Source organism: Topomyia yanbarensis, chromosome 1 (assembly GCF_030247195.1).
Source record: "Topomyia yanbarensis strain Yona2022 chromosome 1, ASM3024719v1, whole genome shotgun sequence".
NCBI lineage: Eukaryota > Metazoa > Arthropoda > Insecta > Diptera > Culicidae > Topomyia > Topomyia yanbarensis.
In genome coordinates, this window is record NC_080670.1 from 26,876,757 (window position 1) to 26,887,496 (window position 10,740).

At 40.3% G+C, this 10,740-nt stretch overlaps 1 protein-coding gene across 14 annotated transcripts in view; it reads left to right on the forward strand.

The window, feature by feature from the left end:
- The window catches only part of LOC131677148 (cubilin), a 237,919-nt gene that overhangs the window by 184,401 nt on the left and 42,778 nt on the right, over positions 1 to 10,740 (forward strand). Inside the window, exon 1 of one of the 14 annotated variants that reach the window (XM_058956812.1) lies at positions 16 to 4,439. The exons of the other annotated variants lie outside the window; for them this stretch is intronic. The gene's annotated coding sequence lies outside the window, so the exon portion shown is untranslated. Of the gene's footprint in view, positions 1 to 15; positions 4,440 to 10,740 lie in introns of those variants that run through there. 14 annotated transcript variants of the gene reach the window in all.

The window sequence follows — 10,740 nt, forward strand, 5'->3', positions numbered from 1 at the left end:
ATTCGTATCTGGAAATTTTCTCATTCGAATCAAGGGAAATTCTCAAAACACGTGATAGATTAGATTTTTATCTTTCTCCGTGGTATCCGGGCAGGCTGAAATCTCTCGAAGTATTTCAGCCTAGAATTGACCCAATGGTTTCTGTTTCTATGTCGTAGGAGGCGACTAACATCAGATGTGACTGTGATCCACTAAGAGGTTGGTAACAGTCTGTTATCTTTCTCCTGACTAAACCAGCCTAGAGACCGTGTGACATCCGGCGAGTTGAAGTATCTCAGCCAAGATGTGATCTACTGAGTTACAGATCTCATGTCGGAAGACGCATCTGAAAACAGGAGTGCTCGGGTACCGATGATGAAATGTGTAATGCTCTGATCGGGTCATGGTTCGAGTAGCATAAATTAATCTTCAGCATAAACGTACAGCAACTATGAATTTATCTCGCCTTTTGCAGGAAGGAAAAGCTACTACAGATTCAAGAACCGTTTTTCCACGAAGGAAACTTCTTTGTTGCAAAACTACTTAACGCCGTCTTCGTAGCTTACAATAACATGGCATGACAAATCCACGTGAAATGCCTCGTGCATGTAAACTTGTGAATAGTGCTATCGACGCATAGCTTCTATCCGACCTTACAACTCGTGATATTTGTGCTGTCACAGTCAATATGACTTGATAACATGAACAGGAAATACGTCTATTGTTCGGCATATTAACCGCAAAATGAATCCTCTCTTTCTGATGATTTCAAAAGGGTTGTATCATACTGTGGCAGAAATGGGTTTTCCCTCATAATCGAGGCAGCTCAGATTTCAATTTGGATGAACTATTTAAGCTGCACAAATTTACATATACTTAATGTAGTATATCACCCATCATTTGCACGATCTGGCAGAGAAGAGGTGTTAGGTGTAACTCTCTGCTCTGACCGTACTACGCACGATTTGGCAAACTGGTTCGTACCCAATGAGGTCAAACCGTCGTTATTTGATCGTAAGTATATCGTCTTTGATCACTTAAACGTCCAGATGTAGCAACCTCTTGCGGTTCTACTGTGACACTTCAATTTTGAATAAGTAATAGAAAAAATCTGATTTGATTGTTTGGACTTTGCCTGATTGTAAATTCCCACACTTTTTGATTAAACCGTTGATGTGTATAGATTCTTTTCTGATTCCTTAAACACGGGAAAAATTTGATCAAAATCAAAGAAAAGAACCACAATCGCAGAGGTGCTTTCTTCGACAATGCGTCGGATCATTGTATAGAGTCTTCGAGTCATAAAACTTTTCGAATGCTAGTAAGCAAGGTTGGAGAAAGGTCACTATTCGATTGCGCTGAAAGATGATCTGTTAAAAGATCTTCACGGGTGTCTCATTTCAATCCCTTCTAACTCATTCATCGCCAGGTTCAGTGGGTTTGGCTTAAGGTATAGTATTGTTTGGTCCTCTCCGGATAACGAACAAAACTGTACCTGGCTGAAACAGAAATTGGAGGAAATAAGTGGGACGGCAGGGGACTTCCGATTTATTGTCGAACCATGTAGCCGTCACCAGAATAAGGCATTCCGTTACTTTCCGTGGAATTCCAAGAAATATTTGAAGAGTACTGATGTTTGATGAGGCTAGATTTCCATAATCTTGGTTCGTGGGCAGTTTGCTGGGAAGTTCTGAGAACCAAGTCGCTTACAGAGAAAATACAACAGTATTTTTGCAGTATCGTCGACCGTTCTCTGGAATTATGGCTTCCTAATTCTCTAATTACGTGACTGGTTTGATTCACATCGTCCGAGCCCAGAGGAATTTTCAAAACGCGTGACAGATTAGATTTGCATCTTTCAAGTTTAGGGAAATTCTCGAATCACATGACAGAGTTGAATTGGGTATCTGGACAAATTCTTATATCACATGACAAGGTTGATTCGTATCCTTCGGGTCTGGGGTAACTCTCTAATCACATGAAAGAGCTAAACTGCAGCTTTCGAGCATAAAAAATTGTCAGATCACGTGACAGATTAGATGACCATCTTTCGTGTCTGGGAAAATTCTCGAATTAATTAACAGAGTTGAATTATTTTTCATTCCCGGAAAAAATCTCAAATCAGGGGACGAAGCTCATCCGCATTTTCGAGCCTGGAAAAATTCTCAAATTCAACTCTCAAATCTCACTTGACAGCATTCAATCGCATCTAGAGCCTGGGAAAATTTTCAATTCCCGTAACAGATTTGATTCCTATCTTGCGAGCTTGGGGAAACACTCAAATCACGTGACGTGACATATCCTCTTCGACAGGGTGGGGAAAGGAACGATGAGTACACCAGATTGTCGAATGAGTGAAAAACACGTGACAGATTTAAATTGTATCTTTCAGGTCTAAGGAATTGTCAAATCACGTGACAAGGTTGATTCGCATTTGTCGAGTCTGTAAAAATTCTCAAATCATTGCGCACACTTTATTCGCGTCTTTCTAATCTGAGAACATTTTCAAATCGCGTGACATTGTTGAATAGCATTTTTGGAGTCTAGAATAAATCTCAAATTGTGCGACAGAGTTCATTTGTATCAGACAAGTCTGTGCATTCTTTCTATGACACGTGCCAGTGTTGCCAGCGCGAACATCTTTTGTTTATCTTACTATGAAAACTTTTAAACAATTGACTTTATTTGTTGTTCACTATTCCTACTAGGTTTCCATGTTCTTGTCAGATAAAACAAACATCTGCAGTGACTATAAAAATATAGTTCAATTCTCCGTACGTCGGATCACATATTTTCCTATTCAAATAAATACATTGTAAACAACAGAAACAGGTCTGAACTCCAACAACTCGACAATTACAAAACATAACTGAAATCACCATCCCCAGAAATATCACGGCCACAAATCAAGCTGCTCCGAGCACCAAGCAACATCTGTCCCCCATATCACGTCCCCGATGACAGTGGGAAAGCAATTCATTTACCACTCACTTCTTTGCGTACATGTCAAACAGACTCTAAGTAAGTTAGTTAGCAACTCGACCGATACCTGACACTTCCTTCTGCGCACGAATCATCCGGACCAGCACACATACACAGACACATAAATCACACAACCCTCCGGACAGTAGACCATTAGAAATTAAATTATTACACACATCTCAGCTACACACAAGTCCTTCTGTTCGGCATGTTTCCTTTTTGCTACCATTTCCGATTCCAGAAACGTTTCAGCCTCCCCCTGATCTATTTAGCGAGAATCAGAAATAGTCCCAGATTCCATTCGAAACCATGAATCATGTCCAGTACGACTAGAGGCACGGCTCGAAATCGTATCGCCACGCAAACAAATTGCTCCATTTAGATCTGTTATTTATGGTAACATTCCGGCCACCGCCTTGCCATGTCTCCATGGAGATTCGCTGTTTTGATTTTTAACCACCTCTTTGCCAGAACACTGGAATCGAACTTCAGCTGGGTTCAATGTTCAGAGCGTCTGCTGACAAACAAATAACAAACAAAAGGATTTGCAAAGAATAATAATTAGTCTAGTTGGTTTCCTAACGAGACAACCCGCTAACAGAAAACACAAGAATTAGATTACGTAAGAAAGGCGGACAATGGCTGCAACGTAAATCCATTATCGCGACAGAATGTTTGTGTGTATGTGTGTACGTGGGTGTGTTCCACTCGTTTTCCCAACCCAAAAAGGGGGAAGGGAGTAGCCGGCAATCAATTCTCCGCCGAGTTGGTTGGTAAGCGATAACAACTTCAAGTTCAATCCTGTAGGAGGCTTGGGCTTTCGGTTGACTTCGCCCTCCGAGAAAGATGACAAACGGCAGAAAGAAGAAAAAATAGTCACAGCAAGTCTGTGAGCCGGAGGCAGTTGCAGAAAACCAAGTTAACATCGCTGGGATCCGAGCGTTGTGAACGATCTACAATACCAGCGATCGGAATGAAGAACGAGTGAAGTGCCCCTCGGCGTGCGGTTGAACGAAGCAGCTGACAGACAAAAAAGATAAAATTGAGTTTAACTGGATTGTGAACAAGTTGGAAATAATTGCGTGCGTGTGACAACGATTTTCCTTTCGTGAGTGTGACAAAGCTAAAAAACTTTTTGCCGAGAAAAAATGTCAAACAAAAAAAAACTATAAACTTTTGGTGTGACTGAAACTGTTCTCCCTTCACCGAAACTACCCCCACCCTCTCGTGTTTCTCATCGTCAAAGTGTTACCCGAACCGAGCAGAGAGCGATTCAAATTCGCAACACAAACAGCACGGATTATAGTGATTACCCCTGCGCTTCTCGGCTTACCGGTTCCTGAAAATATCCGGCCGACGTAGTGCAAGTGCTTTCACAAGTGATAATTTGTTTTTGAAACTTGCCTGGCTGGACCCCTTGCTTTGCGATAGTGAAACCAGTTCTAGAGCGCTACCGCTGCCTGACCGCCCGGAATAAAGTGAGTAATGCTCTTTCATCATAGTTAGTCAACTAAATAAGCGGATTTTCTCGTTGGGTTTTTTTCCGCTGGTTTTCTTACCATTCACAGCTTCATTCGGGAAACATCGAAACCACAAACCGTGCTCGGAATGGTCCTTTCATATTCACTCAAGCGTACTCATTCACTGAGCGGAGGATGCTTTTGTGCGATTGTTTCAAAGCAGAACAGAATGCGAAATGAGGTTTGTTCTATTGTGCATCCAAGCAATTTGACAGATTCTGTGATGCGCGGATGCGTCGCCGTGCACAATGGAGCCACCATTCCGTACAAATCGATTGTAGAAATGCTCACGCTTTTCTATCGAAGTTGATGGGGTTTCTGCTGTTTGCTCAAAATAGTTTTTCTTTTTTAGTTTTATTTCTAAACACTATAAACACCAAGTAGGCTGATTGAATGTCCAACAATCAACACGTTCGACTAGTAGCTCCAATTGTCAGCTTACCTTTTCCGAAATGCAACCACGTGGAGATGATTTATTTAGCGTTTGTTTTTTTCCGCTTAGTCACGGACAGCTGTTTGCCCGTTGCTTGGCCTACTTCGTCGAAGCTCGAACCGGATCCGATTTCCGGGAACGCAAGAATTGCTTATTGATTTTCGTTTGGCGTCGTTTGTACCAAGCACGTACAGGTTGGCGTTGAAATATGAGTCACTAATTTGATAGTAATCAATCCACCAAGTGGTAATGAATACGAGGAAGAAGCTAAAATAGAGAAAAAAAGGAAATGGTAAATATTGATCAGATAGATTTATGACCACCTTACACTTGCCCAGTGATGACAATCCTGCAGATTTCTTCGTAGTTTTATGGGTATGGAACATGTTAGCCGATTCACGAATGCATGAACCTTCAAACTACGGATTTTTATTGATGGTGCTGGCAGTTGATTTGGAGGCACTAAGCGCAATATCTATTTGTTCGATGAATTAATCCGTACCGTTTGGTGACAGAACTACCATTTCTAGAAAAATTCTGCAACAAATCAAAATTTACTTTCACTTTCCTTTCACACGAGCACATAATGTTCCGAACGGAACCTTGGATTGTTTAGAGGCTGATCGAATGCTGGCGCCATCTTCAACAGATGTACATTCATACCTTTATTTCCTCTTCATTTCCTTTTTTGGGACATTTCGCACAAAATAACGCATCATTTTCCTGTCAAAATAATTCAAATTCACATTATAGTAGTGACCTACAGTGTCCCCAAACGGCTGACCTATCGTGCCCCCAAGCGTATGTTTCATGTTGATGTCCAATTTTTTTTATAAACAAAAACATCGAAAAACCAACACAAAACTCGTGTTCAGCATTAATTTTTGTGTAAGAGAAACCTTACTTGACATTTTTTATATTGATTAAATATGCTGCACTGAGCACGAAAGACGAGGCGTTTCGCAGAACAACACACGAAAACATAAACGACGCCATAACTAATACAGCTGATCCACGGTAACAGCCGAAATGGCAGTCGTCAACGATGTTCTCTACCGTGTATATAATTCACGCAACACGAGCGATTTATGCAATAACATAGCAAGGATAATGCCCTGTACCTATTGCACCTCCATACCTATTTGACCCCGTTCCACTCTACACAATTGCGAACGTGATGCAGCTATATGTGGATCACTTTCTCTCAGTTTTCTTGATTATTCCACCTCGTGCACTGTCTATGAGTTGCTTGAAGTCCATCGAAAAGGTGTTCGTCTTGAATACCGGCACATTTATTTTCGGTAGCTTACAATTTCACTGAGCTACCGAAGGTTTGATAGTATAAAGTTTTTTTTCAGTAAATAAGAAAGAAGGCGATAGTTAGAATTGATTAACCTGATTTACTGATAGCTATAGTGGAGATATTTTTTTAGCTTTTGCCCTGAGCGAGACGAGAAGGTAGACTGGCTAGGTTGGTTAATCCTGTTGATCTCAAAACTGTCATATATGATAACAAAAAACTTAATATGCCTTTTCGTTTAGCGAACTGCTGTAGAATAATACTACTGCATTTTGTTGCACATTGTTAGTAGAATAATATTCAATTAGGGCGATTCAGCCGCATTCTCAACACCCGGACTCTTTTGCTCGTGTTTGTGAACAAATTCCATCAAAATACGCCCTTAACAATATAAATTGGTGTTTAGCGCTTGTATATGGAATCAGATCGTGACGTTTCACTTAGATTGCGCTATCCTTAATATACACGAGAATCTTGGCCTTAACGTTATCATACTGAAACGAATGATTGCTTTTGGTTCTAATCGCTGAAGTAATCTATTTCGGATTTAATCCTGGATTGTACCACATTACGAACATGTTGGAACTGAATAAGGGAAAGAACAAACTCCTAATAATTTTCTGGTTTTTGACTTCCCGTGAATGAGCATGACAAATTTATAGATCTTCGAAGCGTTGAAAGGGAATGGGACGGCCTTTAGAAAAATTAGGCCCGTCAGCAATCAAAGCTTTATTATGCTGTATTTCATAAGAAACCCCAGCCATTAGCGTTATTGATCAGATCCCGATGAATGGATCAAAAAAACTAAAGTCAGTCGATAGTCTTTCTTTTACAGTTTCGCACTCACTTTATCACACACGTCAATTTAAACACTAAACCATTCTTTGTTCGTAAAAAATATGTATGGCGGTCATTACAATGGCGGATTCTAGGTGTCGAACTCCGAAGAGTTTTTTCAGGACATTGGAAAGCAGCATACAGCAGACCAGTGCGTCACAGTGAAGTCAAGGATACGGGGCCTGTGTGAGTACTTTTGTGTCGTCTGGATCCTTGACAGCGACGAATTTTCGTTTCTCAGCTAACTGAGGGACGATCTTCGTAATTATCGTAATAAGCTGTGTCATGAGTTTCTTCGATCCACTTGGACTTTAATCCAGAAGCTGTAGCGCAGATGATGTGATTAGGCAAAAGTTTCGTCTTCGCAATGCGGTCCTTTGAGAAGAAGTGGAACTTCTGGAGTGCTTTGACGTTACTTGCCTTCAGGATAGAAAAAAAACCTAGGCCTTACGAAGCTAATAGAGTGACGATGGCTTCCGACCGAACTGAACGTAGCTGATGCAAAATATAACAAAAAGCACTTTAAGTGCTTTGATGGGCCACGGTTTCAAGTTCAGAATTTCCTGTATTTTCCGGAGGAGAAATGGCCTAACTGAGCTAACTGAGATTATGCCAAAACGATCAAGACAAATCGCGAGCATGCTTCCTATTTCATGAAATCAAAGTAAAAAAGTACCTCGTGAATTCAGAGCGGGTTTCTCATTGAAAGGTCCTAGTTCAGATGGTAGCGAGTGTCTACAGATTTGTGTCAAACTGTAAAAGAAAGCGAGAGGATCTGACGATCAAAGCGATTCTGACGACCACGAAAGTAAAGGTACACTTAATAGGGAATGTACCACTTCAGATTTCCGGTCATTGCAAAATCGGTAGAGCTAACACCTACTACGTTTAATACACTTAAGGCGAACATCTTCCTTTTAATTAGACAATGTATATAATTATAATGATTTACTTGCACTTCACAATCAAAACCGATCCTACTACGTCTTGATCGGAGTTGAAAAAAATTGATTTTTTTGACAATTTACTCTTGAAAACGACAAACCACCCGATCACACCATTTCAACAGTCAGGTGTATCGTAGGTGCCAGCCATCACACCCAAGATCAAAAGGGTTGAAAACTAGCTGGACCAATCTGCCTTCCCGCCCTCCCACGCCAGTGAATTAAACAGCCAGCCATGACGAGATCCGAAATCAACCAGAATAGATCGTGCCAGTCGAAGGCCATAGAATCAGCACCAACCTGAAATATGCACTTTTTCTAAAACATGGGCTATGCCCCTAATCTTTTTGGCTCAAATTTAATCAGTAGAGTAGTAGATGGCTAGGAATGTTCCATTTTTCAAACATCGTCCTACTCAGATCAAACTGTGCGTATTTCTTCTGCATATTCGACTTCCCAGGTAATAATCCAAACGGAAACAAACAAAGCTGTTTTGGCCCATTCGTTACGGAATGTTACTAATGATGATTACCTTATACACTAGGTGTCATCGCTTTCATAGAAGAATAGAAGCAACTCCCCGGAATCGGTCTAGTTCGAATCTGGCGTTATTCTTATTTTTCTGTGGTCCACTCGAAATAAAAGTGTTTTAGCATTATAGCTAATCGAAAATTATTTCATGAACAACGTTTAAAATATTTTGGCGTCGCCCACATCGTTAAATGGCCATTCATTAATACTAGATCCGCACTAATTCGGAGCGAAATCAGAAGCAAAATTTCGGGTTCGTTGAACTCTTCTCCAACGACGCTAAACTTTGCTATAATTACAGCCAACGATGAGCACACATTTTTTTATGAAATCGGATGATTTGTCGATGATGATGATGATGCTGACGATGACGCACAGGTCGGTGTCTGATTGTAGTCAAACGAAATGGCAAAAAGATGGTGGCACGGCCGATGGCTTCCCACTTACACCATACACGGAGAAATATGTGTTCCCAAATTCGAGTTCTGGCGCTGTTTTGATCGAACCGTACGTAAACAAGATCATAATCAAATTGTATGTATTTCGCAAGTGTGTTTAACTATTTTTTTAAGTCTTCGGTATATGGTTTAAAAATCAATCAATTAATCAATCTATAAGTAAAGGAATGGAATGAAACCGAAAATTTAATTCTAATTAGATTCCCACATTTTTCAGTTTGCAACCTAGTAACATTCAGTATGATGTGCCGAAAAGAGATGGATAAATATTCACCCCAAGTAGCGGCAAACATGCAAACACTTTCAATTCTCGACCCGGATTTTAGGCAGAACGCCAACACCTCCCTGATAGAGAACGGTTTCACATAGCCGACCGAGAACAGCAGCCACGTCAACTAGATTTATGTTGATAATTTTAGTAATTATGCTTAATTAAGAACGTGATGAAATAATTACGATTTTTTCGCCGTGCTTCGCAATCAATCAAAGCACGAAGCTTTCACTTGCTGATTTTGTCTTCCCCTTTCAACTGATCAACTGGCGTACTGGGCCGCGGCTTGCCTTGGATGATAAGGCAAAGGAATCCCAGTCGATGCTATCGATTCAATAAGACGAACGATTCCGGTGAAGGTGGATGAGTAATTGAACGTGAAATGTAATTGATGCTGGCAAATAGCGGAGAAGAAAGGGGAGGGATTGATGTACAGGGAGTGAAAAGACAAGTTGCAAAAAGGTCAGGGGATAAATCTGAATGTTTTTTTGCTGTAAATCAATATTTTGAGGGTATATTAAATTGATAAAACGTGGTCTTGTGATGTATTTGACAACTACAACTTTTACTACAGTTCTACAACTTTTAAGATAACACTTTAGAAGTACATTCATTTTTTTGTTTCGTGCCACCGTTTTATACACAAAAATGATTTAACTCAATACTTACAAACCATGAAATACGCTTAAAAACACGACGCTGGTCATGAAAACAAGTACGGGATGCCCTTAAGGCGAAGTTCTGTCGCTCTCACTGTGGTCATAAGTTGTATACGAGCTATTGACATCAACTGAAATGGGATTCTAGTGTGTACATAGTCTTAATAGAAGATACCGATATGCAAATATCTGCAGATAGGCGGGCTAACTTGTGGCAGTTAGTGGAGAAAAAATCAGGTCATACACTGTGTTCCAGGACATCATGGTGTTGCAGGGAATAAAAAAGCTGTCTTAATGGTAGTTAGATAAATCCAATCCAGCACCAAATTGGCTCTGGACAACTGGCTCGTACCGAGGGATGTCTCGACAGCAAGCACAAAGATTCGGTTTGCCGACGAGGAAGGTGGACCGAAACCGTCTTTTGGTATAACGGCTAGTACTAGCTAAAATTTCCACAGAAATTTGGACTTTTCCAACATTTTTCCCGCTCATGAATTTTGCATAGATTGAATAATGAATATAGTTTTACAGATGAGCTCATATCAGTAATCATGCCACATCCTTACCCATAAACTATAAAGCAAAATATTAAACAAGCGTTTTTTTTTCTTTTACAGGTACGTATTTCACTCGACTTTTCAATGATTGCCAATGCTGTAAGTATGTACCTTTCTGCCACGGATTTTTTGATTCATCTTTTAGCGATATTCTCAAGGGGATCGATAATTTCATAAATTCATTTGATATGCGACCCTTGGAAATCAATAGATCAGACGAAAGTGCGAGAAAATTTCTCTACAAAATGTTTTCATTCTAAACCGAAAAG